General features: G+C 32.4%; 1 long non-coding RNA gene across 1 annotated transcript; it reads left to right on the forward strand.

Annotated features, from left to right (window-relative positions):
- Positions 1 to 10,303: 10,303 nt before the first annotated feature.
- LOC127842150 (uncharacterized) lies at positions 10,304 to 14,999 on the forward strand. Its single transcript, XR_008031500.1, has 4 exons — positions 10,304 to 10,525; positions 11,592 to 11,972; positions 12,211 to 12,264; positions 13,033 to 14,999. It is a non-coding gene; the product is annotated as an uncharacterized LOC127842150 (long non-coding RNA).
- Positions 15,000 to 16,796: the final 1,797 nt, after the last annotated feature.

A 16,796-nucleotide genomic window follows, 5' to 3' on the forward strand; every position in this document is an offset into this window, starting at 1 on the left:
TGTTATGTGAATCGTGAAATAAGTTCTAAAATGCAGTCCAACACATTGTTTCTGAAACTGGCGTTTTCGAACAAAACATGAGACACAACAAGTTTAAGCAATAACACGATACACTACTCGCGTGACCTACATGTCAACGATCTGACCCGATTGAAGTATTATATCTTTACAACGTCAAGACACACCTACGCGTTGGACCCATAAGGACCCGGTACACAAAAAATCAAATATGATATATAATATATAGACTGTGGTTGGACCAATGAAATCGCTCGTGTGTTTAACATGTCGGCCAGTTGAAATGTATGTAAACAAAGGTTTCAAAAGGCACTGGACAGTTAGCTTTGATGCGCAATTGAAAGCCAATAGCGGTAAGAATGTTTTTTCATGCGTTTTTTATTTATGGTATCGAGGTGCGTGAACTTTGCAGTGGAAACGCCTTATACTCTGCGAAGCTTTCAGCCTTATATCGGTTCTGATCGATGAGGAGTAGGCCACGCGAGTTGTTATGTCTTCGCTTCCGGTTGATGTGAACATGTAATTACCAATGTAGAAATTTATACTTTAAACAGCACATAAAGTCAGGATTAAAGGATTGAGGGTGTGGATAGTGATTATAAATGGACTAATGGACTTGCTGCCAAAATGTTTGTAGACATGTATTTGCTGAAAGAAATGTGTTAGAAGAAATTATTGGAAACGGCAAAACCCTATGGGTGGGGTATAAATTTAATAGGTACTACACCTTTTTACTGTTTATTTATACTATACTTTATTTATGTATACTTTATTGAAGATCGATATGCACAGGAAAGTTATCGCAATTTTAATCCGTCACGCATGAGCAATTTTAGAGCTGAAGTGTACATAAACTAATTATCTTAGCCAGTGAGAAATAAAACGTTAAGGAAAAATACCGCTAGTCTGCGGTAAAGTATAGTGATGCATAAGCGGATACATTCCTCCATTGCGAGCGAGGCTACAAATACAGACTCAAGCCTCTTTGAGAACACAGTTTTTGAAAATAGTAACAGCAAAACAAACGCTAAGAGTAAGAAAAAAACCTCAAAGCCCGATAATAAAAAACAAAAAACTATCGAAACGTATACCGAAAGTGTACCAAGAGAAAACGGTAGTCATTCTGAAAATCATCAAAGAAACTGTTGCGCAGTTAAAAGACAAACTACTTGGGTCAGTTTTCAAAAGGCCTGAAATACTCGAAGGGACTGTCTTTGAGAAAAAGAATGACATTGAATTTTTAAAAACAGAAATACGATCAAAGGACACACAAATCGAAAAGCTAACAAGTGAAATCCATGCAACAGTGAACGAAAAAAATAAAGAATCGAACATATACGAAGAAATTGCAAACACCGCTGAACAATATAGCAGGAGAAATAATTTGAGAATGGCAGGTGTCCCCGGTGACCAAGACCGACAATCTTCGATAGCTGTGACAACCCAGGTTGTCTCCCTTGTAAACAGGTACCTGAACATTCCGATCAATGAAAGCGACATAGATATTGCACACAGGCTGGGTAAATTCAAACAGGGGGGAAAACAGACCTGTAATTATTAACGATGACTTGACCAAATTAAATGCGGAAGTGCTTTCCTCGGCGCGACTTAAGGATCCTCAGAACGTAGTAAGGGCGTGGTCCTTCGAGGGAAGCATATATGTTCTGTTCAAGGGAAACCAGCAAGCAGTGCAAATAAAACATGCTGATTACAAAAGTTGGCTTGAAAAATCATGGCCAAAAAAGCTATTCCCAAAGCGTCGAACAAGTGCACAGTGGGAACCAAAAACATTCGCCGCAAAAGCGTAACTAAGTTGTAAGCATACAATGTGTGCGAACGATACAGTACCTAATCAATAGGCGATTACGCCGGTTTAAATTGTACTCTTTGACCTTTTTTTACAAATTGTTCGTGCTTCTATAATTTCAATAAACGTGTACATTATGTATAAAATAAATTGAGATCAATAGAGGCAAGGTAACTCTGCTAACTACAAGTCAACTCTTTCTATCTCCATTGGCAAACCGTTTTGGTGTGACTTTTTTCCGTTGTATAGAAAAGCTTCACCCCTATTTATAAATTTACCATAATTATAATCAAAATAACAAGAACTATGTTTAATGATGTTTTTCTTCATTAAAGGACTCAAATAATACTCCAAATCATGTCATTGTATTTTGTGAATTACGGTATAAATGGAATATAATCGCCGTTTTTTTTGTCATGTGGTATGTAAAAGGCTCTGACTAATCTATTTTCAAAGATGCATTAATACTATACTCATAAAGATGGTACTACATATGTTTTTGATCATAGTCATTGTTAATAAAAGTTTCATAATCAATAACTATACAGTTCTTGATTTCGCTAAAAAACACAAGTTTTTTTTACTCTATTACCGTTTTGCTTGTTGTTGTTTTTCAAATGATGTTTTTTCCCAATAAATTTTATAAAATTATAGATAATGCACAAGTATCAGGGTTTTTTTCTCAAATAGACATTATAAATTAGAGATCATACATAAATACCAATGAAACAATATATCCTAAAAACATTTTTACAACAAAAGCAAAAAAACGTAACAGGTTCATATAAACATGTACATTATACTATAATGCGCATACTGCACTACTGTCGCCAATCACATACTAGATCTGTACTGTTCAGTAAATTTTAAGTAACTGAAACCACAATTCAATTTTATTTACATAGTGACATGTACTTTTTGTAATAAAAAACCTAAATACAATATAATATATTTGTTCTTATGTACATGGAAAAACTAAAACGTTGAATTAACAACTTAATTTTAGCTGTTAATTTGTTGAGTGACTCTTATCGCTGTTACATATTGTCTCAAATAAAAACAGGTTCCACATAACACATTAATCAACTTTTATTATAACAATTCGTATGTAAATAATGCCTCATTTTCGCCTTCGACTGAAGATTAATGTGTTCATGTGCAAGATAAGCATTGAATTAATTAATATTCAAATTGTCAACCTTCTGAAATCCCAATAATCGCACCAGAAATTGTACCATATATATTATTAGTGTTTATTTTCTTGCTTTTAAAAATACTATTACACTTAAAATAAAGTACCAACCGTTGTTGTATAAGTGTGCACTGCTATTATGCCGTTTCTTGTCTCCTTAGTTGAATTTTCATACCAATATTAGTTTGTTACTAATAAATTTTTGTGTATCTGAACTAAAAACTGTTATGATCTAGTTATGATCTAGTGATGTGTATTTTCAATATGTTCAAAACTGCCATTTGTTAAATGTAAATTAATTAATGGAAATGATGCTTAGTAGCAACACTTAGTGAACAAATATCTGTCATAGAAACACTTATTGAAAATAGTTAAATTAATATCGGCATATCTAGTTAGTTTTGTAATGATAAACTGTGTGTACTTGCACTAAAACCACACAGGATCTAGTGATATTCAATTATGTTGAAATTATTTTTTGTGAAAATGTTAACTCTAAAAATTTGTTTTTAGTAACAACTTTTAGTAAGCAAATATCTTTCAATGCGGTCTTATAAACACTTATTGAAAATAGTTTATATTTTTACTCTATATTGTATACTGTTAAACAAACGCTGTTTGTATCTTACTTGTTTATGTTAATGCAGACGTTCATTATAACATTTATATATTTACAGTTTATACTGTTAAACAAATTAGATTAAGCAGGGAAAAAACTATTTCTATGCTAACATAAAAAAAATCATAGTAAATAAAGATAAAAAAAATACAAAATCTGTACAGTGCATAGATAATATGAAGCTGAGCGAAATAAATATACCATCTATATTTAAAAAATCCTGATGTTTATTTAACTACACATCTTAAATATTTTTGTACAAAACAGCTTAAAATAACTACGTTTTTTTGTGTCCGGTAGAAACTTATACTGGTAACACTAGTAATATAGCAGTACATTGTATTCAACAAAATGTGATGTTTAGATAAAATAATCTACATATTTTAAAGACTTTTTTAACTGCTTTAAAAAAATCAATTTTCAACTTGATATACTTGAGCTTGTTTTATTACTTACGTACGACTTATAACTTTCTGGAAACTTTTGTAAATCAGTAAGCTGATACCCGTACTACCATACTATTGTTAAAGTTAAAACATTGGCCTGTGTGCTGTTTACTTCTTTGTTGTTGTTGTTGTTTTTTTTGTTAGCATTTCTCTTAAGACATTTTACATCATAATAGCGTTATTTTTTTATCGTGTTGTTCATATACAATATGATTGTAGATATATGTATTATGTCTAGATACCTATCTTTTGGTCTTTGTTTCTTTTGCAATATTGTTGTAACCTTTGTAACTAGAATGTCTGTAGGATGCTGTACAAATCACCGTTTAGACTGTAGATCATTAATTTTAAATTTTTGCCTTTGTTTACAAACGGTACTAACAGCAAACTAGACTGGCGCAAAAAAATACCATTTACTTAACTATCATTTTGTATGAGTATTAACATATGTACTCTAAATGTACAAGGGCTTAATAACAAAGACAAACGCACAAAAAATTTCAAATGGTTAGACGAAAAACAATATAATATATGTCTTTATCAGGAAAGTCACCTAACACTTACCTTAGCAAAAACCTTGAAAAACGAATGGGACGGAGATATTTATCTTAGTGGACAACACACAAATAAACAAATAATCGCTTTTTTGGTCAAAACTAATACAGGGATAACAGTGGATAACTTTAACGAAATAATAATTGGCAGACAAGCAAGTATAGATTAAAAAATACACGAAACACAATTAACATTAATAAACGTTTACGGCCCTAACATAGATGAATCAAAATTTTACGGAACACTGCAATCCTACATAATAAGAAACCAAGATAAAAACATTATAATCGGAAGTGATTTCAATATTGTTCTTAACCCATTATTAGATAAAAAAATGGAAACCTTTATACTCACTCAAACAATAGAAACATGTTGAATAACATAATTGAAAACTACAATTTAATAGACATCTGGCGTACAGTAAACCCGAATGAGAGAAAATTCACCTGGCACTCAAACACAAAACCAACAATATTTTGCAGATTAAACTACTTTTTAATATCTGAGTCACTTTGCAATATAATTGACGCATGCAACATAAAACCAGGTTTCATGACTGACCACTCGCTAGTTGAACTTAAACTACATTAAATACAACATGAAAGAGGCCCAGGATACTTTAAACTTAATAATAGCATCCTATTAGATACACACTATCAAACACAAATAAAACAGGAAATAACCAATACAAATCAAAATAACATAGATGCAAATCCAAACACCTTATGTGAAATAATTAAAGGTAATATACGTAACACAACAATAAGATATACATCATTTAAAAAAAACACACACAAACTTGAAATTGAAACCACAAACTACATTGAAAAACTTGAAAAACAGTTGCATGAAACAAACACAAATGATACCACCGCCATTTTTTTTAAAAACCTATTTATTTAAGCTCGATTGCGTAACAAGCCTAAGCTTATATAAAACGCTCTCGAGTCTGTTTCATTGGTGTCTATGGGAGAGATCTAAAGAACGCTCCCACAGTGGGGATCGAACCCGTGACCTCCCGATCGCTAGGCGGACACCATATCCACTACGCCACGGCGATCCCATACCACCGCCATTGAACATGAAATTGCTTTAAAAAAAACAAATATTAGAAGGAATCTACCATACACACCTCAATGGCGTAATACTTCGAGCGCGAGCACAACATGTTGAACAAAATGAAAAAAATACAAAATACTTAACAAACATTGAAAAACGTAGAAGCAAACAAAAATACATATAGGAGTCAATGGCAAAGACATAACAAACAGAAATCAAATACTAGAAGAACAACGCCTATTTTTCGAAAACTTATACAAACGAAAGAATGTCGAAAATAACACCCTTTTTAAAAATACACATCATGCTTTAAATGAAGAGGAAACACCATTATGTTACGGATTACTGACTGAATATGAATGTGGATTAGCTCTTAAAGAAATGCAAAATTACAAAAGCCCGGGATCTGATGGCATCACAATCGAGTTTTATAAAATATTTTGGAACGATATTAAAACACATTTAACTAAATCACTAAATTATTCATTTAACAACAGAAGTTTAACTGCGCTTCAAAAACAAAGTATGATATCACTAATTCCAAAACCCGGAAAAAACTTAGAAACCTTGTCAAACTGGCGCCCGATAAGCTTACTGAACAATGATTATAAAATAGCAACTAAAAATATAGCAAACAGAATAAAAAAATATTACCATCAATCATTTCAAAATCTCAATCTTAAACTTAACACAAATAAATGTACTGTGCTACGAGTAGGTAAATTAAAACAAAGTAATGTCCATCATAAAAAGAAATGAAATTCATTTGGACATCAGATGAAGCCACCACGTTAGGAATTACATTTACAAATAATGAAAATGAAACAGTGCTAAAAAACATACTGCCTAAATTACAGAAATTTAAAAACTGCTTAAAATCATGGCAACACCGTAAACGGAAAAAATCGGAAAAAACACGGTGTTGAAAACGTTTGCATTCCCTAAATTAGTTTATGTACTTACAGTTCTCCTAAATCCACCAAATGATATTATTAACGATATAAAATCAGCAATATTTAATTTCATATGGGACGGTAAGCCTGATAAAATAAAACGAACTCAGTTAATTCAATCTGTAGAAAATGGAGGTATCCAATTAACAGACATCGACTCATTCTTGAATGCAATCAAGTGCAGCTGGGTTATAAGATACCTAGATAATACCAATACGAGTAAATGGAAATTATTCTACCAAAAAATCCTAAAACAAATATGGTGACTCCATACTTGTTCTATGTAACATCAGCAATATCATTTTGCATGAAATTGCAAACGAAAACATATTTCTATCTAATGTTTTATCGGCATGGACTAATGTTACTCATAATCTATAAACCCAAATCAACAGTAAAATTATTTTATGGAACAATAAGGACATAAATTCAAACAATAAGACTTTCTATAAACACTGGTTAGAACAAAACATTAAATATGTCGACCAATTGTACGATTACAGAATAAAGGACTTCTATTCTTTTGAGAATATATGTTATATATACGGAATACCTTCAAGCAATTTCCTAATGTATTACACATTAATTAAAAGCATACCCATACATATTAAATCTACAATTAATACAAATAACACACCATGTACTCAAACATCATTCACGGAAAAGATACTTGCAAAACAAAACAAAACAAACAAAATATATTACAAACTACAAATTAAACACCCAGCGGAAAACTCAAAGATTCAAAATAAATGGCAAAGCCTTCTTCGAGAACAAGAATTTAATTGGAAACAAATATTTATCATGCCATATAAAACAACTATAGATAGCACACTGAGAAATTTTCAATATAAATATTTCCATAGAAGAATAGCTACAAATAAATATATTTTTAAGTGCAACCTATCCAACAGAAATTTATGTGATATATGCAGCGAACACATTGAAACAATAGAACACCTTTTCTGGGAGTGCAAACATATTCAAATTCTATGGAACCAGTTAACAACATTTCTAGAGAATCAACAATTAAAATTAAAACTGTCTCTCTTAAATATCAGTTTCGGTGTGAATACTTTTTAAATACCAGAAATTAATCACACTGTGAACCACATTATCATTTTAATGAACTATTTTATATTCAGCATCAAATACAAAAAACAAATACCTACTTTAAACTGTTTTATAAACTTTTTAAAACTAAAGATCCAAATTGAAAAAGAAATAGCCCTCAACATCGATAAACTTCATATTTTTTAACAAATATGGAAACACATAAACGTTCATAACCCAGTCCAGTTGTCTTCTACCCAACTCTAAGCAACTCATCTATAGTATTGATTATTACATTTAAAAATAACAATATACATCACAGGCAACCAAAGCAAAAAAAAACACAGTATATACTAGCACATCATGTATAATATGTGTTTGACATTATTTCTGCTGTATTATACCACTTTTGTTCTTGCTTATGCACATATTTACATTGCAAGTTTTATATTGAATTTTAAAAAAATCGTGTAATTTCCTAAAATTTGACCCACCATTCGTAAAACTATTACAAGATATGTACATTGCCAGAAGGGAAATTGATTTCTGCGTTGACTAAGACCAAGTTCGTGAAAATCGCTACAAATTTGATGAAGTAATGGCTGTTCAAAGCGATGCACCCTGTTTTCGGGTCATTTCGAGTGGAAAACCTTGTTATATATATATACTTGATAGTAAATTTCTTTTCAGAAAGTTGATTTTTCGTTAAATTTGATTTATGCTTCATTCAAAATGATGTTTTCACTATTTAATATCATAGCCACACGCTAACCACCTGTGCGGTCAAGTTGTTGAAATGAATGATGCTTCTACTTTTAGTAGGTCAGGTCGATTTACATTGTCATTGATATTAATATTTAATGAAACGTGTGCACTAAATTAATCAATATTCATGTTGACAATAAATACAATTTTACTTCCTAACGTCAAAAATATTTTGCCTGTAGTTAACAAAATACCGCTAAAGTTACGCATTAATTGGCTCAGGTGTGAGCGCTGATCCCATAATATTACCTTTAAATATACGTACGCATTGGCGGAATAAAACCTTTCTAGCAAATTTTTAATTAATTTTGCGAATTTTTCTTTCAGATGAACACTTAATATTAGTTCCGTTTGATTAATTCGCTTGATTAAAGGTGAATAGTTTCAGAGTAATACGAGTATTAAACTGTTTTTGTTTAATGCACACGAATTATGTTAAACATTCTAAAAAAATTGCAAACTATACATGTAGTGGGTGTGGGAGCTGGGGCACATAGTTAATCAAATCAATGGAGTTTTATATCAATTTAATTAGAGACCTAGACCAATTTAGTCCATGGCAGGAAAAGACCTAAACAAAACAATGACAATAGTTTACAAACAGAACAATACTACGAAATATGAATGATATTAATATCACAATAATTAAACTTATTCGCACACATTTCATAATACAATCATACAAAAAGTTCAATAATTGATAACAGTTAACAACTCACAAGGTTGGAACAAAACCACGAGGATGAACTTGCGTCCACTAGACGGTCTTGGCGTGGTCAGTAATATCATAATAAAATCAACAGTTACATTTAAATGACCAATGTCAATTTTGCATTACATCAATTCCTTATTATGATTGGACATAACTATTTCATTAGCCTACATAAGTGAAAGAACACGAGAGAGAGGGCAGTCTTTCCACAAAAAAACTGAATGTATGTTATATGAAAAGGGAGATAATAAATAGATCTATACTACATACAGACTGTGACTTTTGGGATCTTGTTCAGCGTTTGCTTTCCTACATTGCAATAAAATAAATTAGTCACTATAGATTCACTTGTCGTCAATAAACTGTAAGTTTTTAATCGAACTGTGATGACGAGAGTGTCATTTTTACTGTGATACAAGTCTGAACTATGATTCGCTTCATGCAATATCGTGAGCCTATTACACAAAAGCGAACTCACTCCACCATTCAAACTTCGTTTTTAGAGTCAGGCAGTGTAAGTTATCTCCCATTGATATCTAAATAACAAAATGTTATATTTATGCCTGGCTTGTATTTATTACGATTGAAAGTCTGTTTCAGGATGTGTAAATGGGTGTTAACGTTTTTTAAATTACTACTTTAAATGAAATATCAAATTTTGATGACGAGAGTGTCATTATTCATCTTATAAAATTCTTAATATGATTCGCTTCATCCAATATCGACAGCCTTGTACAAAAAGCTAAATCATTCCACCATGCAAACTTCTACTTCTGAGTCGGGATGTACATATACAAGTCATCTCCCTTAGATAACGAAAGTGTATATGTAACACACTTATTTCCGTCAAAAAGAATCAACGTTGTCTAGTGAATTTTGAAACAAATATTTACATTCAAACTGGTGGGTACATTTATTAATTCTACAATGAAGCATAATAATATTAACGAAATTCTATGCTGCAACAAACATCAATTATTAACATGATCCGATGCGTTCAATAAGAAACTTAGCTCAAATATTTTCTTGTAAGCTGAGCATGGTTGGACCATCGTGTTAATCTTGATTCATAAATTATGATAATGAGTATCGTTACGCCCGCACAAATAGTGCGAGTATGTGTCGATTATTTTTTAATGTATGCGACGAAAAAGAATGTCTACTCAATGCATTCTTCTTGTGTTTTGCTTGTGTCTGTCATAGTTCAACACAGTCTCAATACCATTTATTAGTATGTTGATAAGAACACGTAACATAAAATAGTGCGCACGAAACGTTAATTGCGTAGAAGGTTCGCATTCAAACAAGAAGTGTGTGCAATAATAAAGGACTAACCAAGGGACTAGGTAAAACTAGCTTTATTTTAGCTTTATGAAAGAACATGCGATGCTTCAAATTCTGAATGCAATTTGTTTGTAACAATTTCAACATAACATGTTTTATAGATTGCGTAGCTTACCACGATTTCCACTTTCTTAACAGTTTAAAGTCAAAATGACTCTACGTAATGTATAAAGCTTTCAAACGTGAAATCCGAGTTTAATCTAAGCGCATTATTACTGGCTCGATAGAAAAAAAACATGCGAGTTTTGAAATTTGGACTGCAATTCGTTTGTGTCAATTTCAAATTCAAGAACTCACATTCAACACTAAACTACTAGTTGAAAAAGCATGATCCTTTCCTTTTTGCAATGATACTTTTGTTTAATACAATTTTGATCATTCAGTACGTGAATTTATTAAATGAAACTGTCTTAAAAATGCCGCACGTATAGCCGAAATACTAACGTAAATATTATTTTAATAACGCATTCAAAAAAAAACAACCAGTTAACAGTTACCACAATGGCATTAGACTTTAACATGTGCATACACGGGTATTGCTATTTTGAAAGAAACTCGGCTTGTAGATTTTGAGACATGAGTTATAAGTGGTTACCCTTTCAATTAGCAAGAGATCTTTGACCGTTCGACTAATGGCAAAACACACGATAACGCATGATGCACTAACATTATTGTGAATAATCAAACTGAAACGTCTTTGAAAAGAAACCGGTTTAATCCTTTTTGAAATCATAAATGACATCGCACTTTATTATCATGACTAACACTAATAACTAACACATTTATACATACAAAGAAGCTTTGCAATTTAAATTGAAAAGTATGCGCATTTTGTTTAAAAGTAAATCCAAGTAGCATCTTAAATTAAAGAAAAAGAGATGTGCCCCAATTAATAACGCAAATTTCATAGCCCTTGTTTAACTGCGTTACTTATCTTACCAAAAGCTGAGGTATTTAAGATTGTTATGTGTACTCGCAAGCATCATGTGCGAACAACAGGCAGTTCGCGGCTACTTAATGGTAGATGATTGCAGTTTTTACAAGTTCTGTTGTTGTGGTTTTTTTCAGGCAGAATTTTCAGCATGACTGAACACTACATGACATGGAAAAGTGAATTTGATCACTGGATTGTTTTGTGGACAAGTGCCGCAGATCACTTAAGGGAACTTGAGGACGAGACAGAAACTCATCACGTTTTAAATGTTCTCGTTGACATGGCTGTGAGAGCTCGTACCACACAAGACTGGGTAGAATGCTGGGAATATTTTAAAAACAAAATCCATCGCTTCTGCGTGAGTTACGATCAGGCAAATGCCGGGTATTTGGAGAAAATCATTAACTGCATTGACGGATTTACCCCAATGCCACAACATCTGACGGAGTTACTCAAACACAGAGTTGAATTCTGGCGTCCGATTCTCCTAAGTACTGCAGTGTCGGATCTAGAAGGTATGTATCGCATAATTAATGATTCATACACGTTTTGTTATCAATGCATGCAAGTATTTACGCGTTCAGTGTTCAGTATCGTCCGCCTTGATTATGCCTACATATCGCTTTGTGCTGTAAGCTAAATACACTATTACTCTGATATACGTGTTGCAGTTTACATTACACATTGCAGTAAAAGTGTTTAAGGACAAGAGGACATCGTTACAAGTGTGGTTATGACATTTTGTCTTTTAAGGGGTCATCCAGGCAAGGATTGGACAGATCTTTTTCATTCGTCGATATTTTAGAGGTGAGTTGCAACATATATGCAAGTACACCTGTACATTTGGGAAAAAAAATATTGCTGCGAAACGAAATATGGGCAATAGAAGTGCTCTTGTCCGTTAATGCAATTAAAACGAAAAAACGATATATACTCTATAACGGATAGATTTTGCTTGATTGTCGGATCCCTCCATTATTATATAACTCCCATATACCATAAAAAGGATAAATATTGATATGTGCTTACATTTCGTCAGAAGCCATTTCGATGTTTAGCAGAAGACACGGTCCGTGTCAGCCATAGGAACATTTATGTATGAGTTCCAAATTCTGTCAAGCCACTTCGCGATTGAGGATTTTACTTAAATGAATCTTGCTATTTGCGGAGGATAAATTTGAGTTTTGGACTTAATATTTTCAGGACTTAGGACGTTTGATTCAAATATTATGCTTATTTCATTTTACATTGAAAGTACATATTGTGTTGGTATTATATCACACCTCTGTCGCATATAGGGTTAAATATCCAGGTTGCGGAAGCCATGCACGTAAAAAAGCAGGCACGGTTTGTATAGAAAAGGCATAAAGTAATGCCCTTGATGAATGCAATTATGTGTTGATATTATTCGATCATATCCCTATCATTGTTGTAGTATCATATTTGCTATATAATTTTGTTTACTTCACATGCCATGCACATTGATATTTAGGCACGACAATCGTATTATAAAACGACGCATTATTCAGCATAACTCCACGCGATGTGTAAAAATTTATATTTTCTCCTTTCCAGGTCAACTTGGCCGTCGCAGAGAAGCAAGATGTACATCATGCCCTCCCCGGAATAATAACCACACTTATTAGAAAACCACTGTTGCACGGAATAATAATGTTCAGTGCATACGCATATTCATTCAAAACTATTATTGGGCTACACAAGGATTTATGACATGCATATTATATGTTCGTTATGCACGTATATGGATGCTTGTTTACACAGTCTTAAGGCTTAAATAGGTATAAACTGCTTAATGTGTTGGAACATTCGCAGTTTACATTGTTTTTAGTTAAGGATTTATATTGTATTGATGTTATTATCCGTGCAACAGTAGTTTCCTTATACGTGTTCAAATAGATCACTCGATGTTTGTAACACTATTGATTGCATAGTGTGCTTGTGAAACAATATCTACTTTCATGCTTTAAAATGAGTTGTGTCATTGCATATATATCTTTGGAAAAACTTTTTATAAGTATTTGAATATAAATACTGTAATCATAGTACATGTACGTAATTAAAATTGTTAATGAACTGTTAACGGTATATGTTTTCATATGTAAATGTGTAGATGCATTCAACTCAAGATTAATGACATTTTAAAAATATCCAAACAATTAAATGTTCAATTGTTTCTTTGTTTAAGCTTATTTTCTTAATCGCTAAATCATTGTAAAATGTAGTCTAAAATTGAAACTTGAAGCACATCTCTCTGACCATGTATGTGACGTTTGGAGAAGTTGCACAACTGATTAAACTGCAAAGCATCTTCATCCTCCATACGAGTGTGATTGACCAAAGGCATTCAAATGCCACACGACACGTTTACTTATTGCGTGTTTGAATACATATGGGTCTATTATAATAACTTCCAGCATCTGGATTTCTTATCATGGTAGTTAAGTGTTTTGTGTCTTCAAAATATGTGTTATTTTGCATAATAATTATCTTGATGATTAAAAGTTAAGATTCTGCCTCAATATTTGTTTTTGTTTGGCGATTTATGTGTCAACAAAAGTATTTGTTAACTATAATAGCAGATAACACTTTAATGCTCTATTTGTTTGGACACATATGCGTCAGTTGACTACGTGACTGCGTCTTCAAGCATGGCATATGGTTCAGAATATATTTCATGTATACAATGTTTAATGTTTCACAATATGTACGTTAAAGTTAATTTCGAGCGTTTGTATCCTTAAACAGTTATCCCTATTGCAAAGGAAATAAGTTTATCTTAAGTGTTAACATATTATAGGAAGAAAACAAACATTAAACAATGACTTTGTACGACGTTTTCTTATGACAAGTACGATCAGCATTAACTTAACGTGATATTATGGGTATTTTTCACTGTTAAATTGAGCTGAAAAGAATTAACAGGTTAAAATAGTTAGTTAAATTGTGGCAACTGACCGATTATCTACAACTCATCTTGCTACCAGTTGTTTATAAAAACAATATATTATATTTGATATTTTACATGACTCACCCAGTTTTCTAAATGATCCGTAAAACAAAATTGTGCCTTTGTGTCCTATGAACGAATCTGCATGAAAACTACATTTAGACTCACGTCGTACATCGAATCATTTCTGTCGTCAGTTGTCAAAACGAAAGTACGGTTGATATTCAAATGCATTATTTTTCTATTTCCGGGATATGGTTTTAGAATTTGGATGCTGCATTAACAACTATAAGTGTATATGAAGTGAAAACACCAAAAATAAACAAGGGTTGCGATAGACACCTATAAACATAGCATATACTGTTAGATGCCCATAATATCACTGTAACGATGTTATAATGCATTCTCCATCCATCCAATGCAATTTGAACTTTGTGAAATGTGAATGTCAGTGATTTATAAACATGTTTTCCCGTGTGACGGTAGTTAGTATATTATTTGCACTATATTTATTTTCCACACTTTATCTCAAAATGCGATGCTACCATGTACAGAAATAAAAATGCAACGTAAATATGTGTGAACTTTATTATTTATGTCTTGAATGTTGCTAAATAAATACAAACCGTTAATGAAGGAAATGTCGGTCTTCTTTTGGAATAGTTTACACTTTTTCAACTTTGATAAGCTCTACTTTATTATCATGACGGATGTTACACGCGTGTGCAAACAGGAATGGTTTGTCCGATAAAGTCATTAATCACATGGACATATCCACAGTATCTCTTCAGAAGAAATACACCTCGTATGAACAATGTGCATTACAAACTTGTACATACAATGTATATATGGTAACAATACTAACATTATTAAATTGTTAGAATTGTAAATTGTATAAACAATAATATGCTTCGTTTGATGTCTCCGGTGGGATACCAAAATTAAAACACCGTAACTGAATGAGAATTCACGATTATACTGCAGTGCTAGTAAAGATAAAACGCCTGTGTGCAGTGATACTGCATCTTTACATGTTTAAGGAGCGTACTTGCACGGCATGTTTTCTATGTGAATAAATAATTCTATTAAAACATCAATATTAAAGGAGTTTTTTATATCGACACTTATAACAAACGTTATTGAATCATGAATATAATATAAGCCATCGTTTTTCTCCTTCGTAAACACAACACTGTCTTCATTTTACTTTAAAAATAAGAAATAACTATTTTAAAATAAGTCATTATTAATGGTTGTTTGAAATGCTGAATATGTGGTATAAAGTTTATGCCCTATTTTCTTTAGTTATTTAGAAACGTATACGATTACAGTTGTAACTAGTTATCAGAAACTTCCCTCGCTGTACGTGAAACCCAAAACCATTGTGATCACGTTAAATTTCATATCCGGTGTGAAGTACATATCTTATCTAAAGGGGCCGTCCAACAGATTGGTAAATTGACAAAATTAAAAAAAGTTGTTTCAGATTCGCAAATTTTCGTTTTTGTTATGATATTTTTGAGTAAATAGTAATACTGACCATTTACCATGCTCTAAAATATCCATTATATGCATCTTTTGACGATTTGAAAATCTAAAATTATAAAGCGTCGTGCGACGCGAAACGGTTGAATAATTGTGAAAGTTCTGTTGTTGTAGTTATATTTTGGGGGACTACGAGGATTGCTTATAGAGGTCAAAAATACATCTGCTGTAAGCATGAGCATGGATGGTCGAGTGATCTAGGCAGGAGACTTTTTACTCAAGGGTTTATTGGTTCGAGCCCGGTTGAGGGTTACTTTTTTTGCTGTATTTAAATTGTATTTTGTTGTTGTTTTTACTAAATATTTTTGAGTCAAATGTTTAAATTATCAATATAAAGCATTTAATGACATGCTTCAATACATGCCAAAATCTGTTGGACGGCCCCTTTAACACGAAAAACGTTCTATATACAAAAGGACTTTGAAACTTGATAACGCAAAGTGTGCACGTGTTTCAGCCGTGCTGATGTATATTTCCATTTTAATAAAAACGGTTATCGATCATATCCTTTGTGAAACTTAAATTTTAAAGTCGTATAATATTTGATACAGTACAGCTAACGCAAAACCAACAAAGTCCGCGGCTACGCCGCGGACAGATTCTTCTGTTAACGTATTTTCGCCGCGTATTTACTCGGCATGATGCCGAGGCACTCGGCGAAATTTCGCGGAGTGACGCCGCGTCTGTTTTTTCCTCGGCATCGATTCGCGGAGTAACGCCGCGTAGATGCGGCGATTCGCCGAGTATAACTATTTACAAATATTGATTGTATACTAATCTATAACACATGTTATCGAAATATAGAAACATACACAGAAAATACGCT

This window comes from Dreissena polymorpha, chromosome 8 (genome assembly GCF_020536995.1).
Source record: "Dreissena polymorpha isolate Duluth1 chromosome 8, UMN_Dpol_1.0, whole genome shotgun sequence".
Classification (NCBI taxonomy): domain Eukaryota; kingdom Metazoa; phylum Mollusca; class Bivalvia; order Myida; family Dreissenidae; genus Dreissena; species Dreissena polymorpha.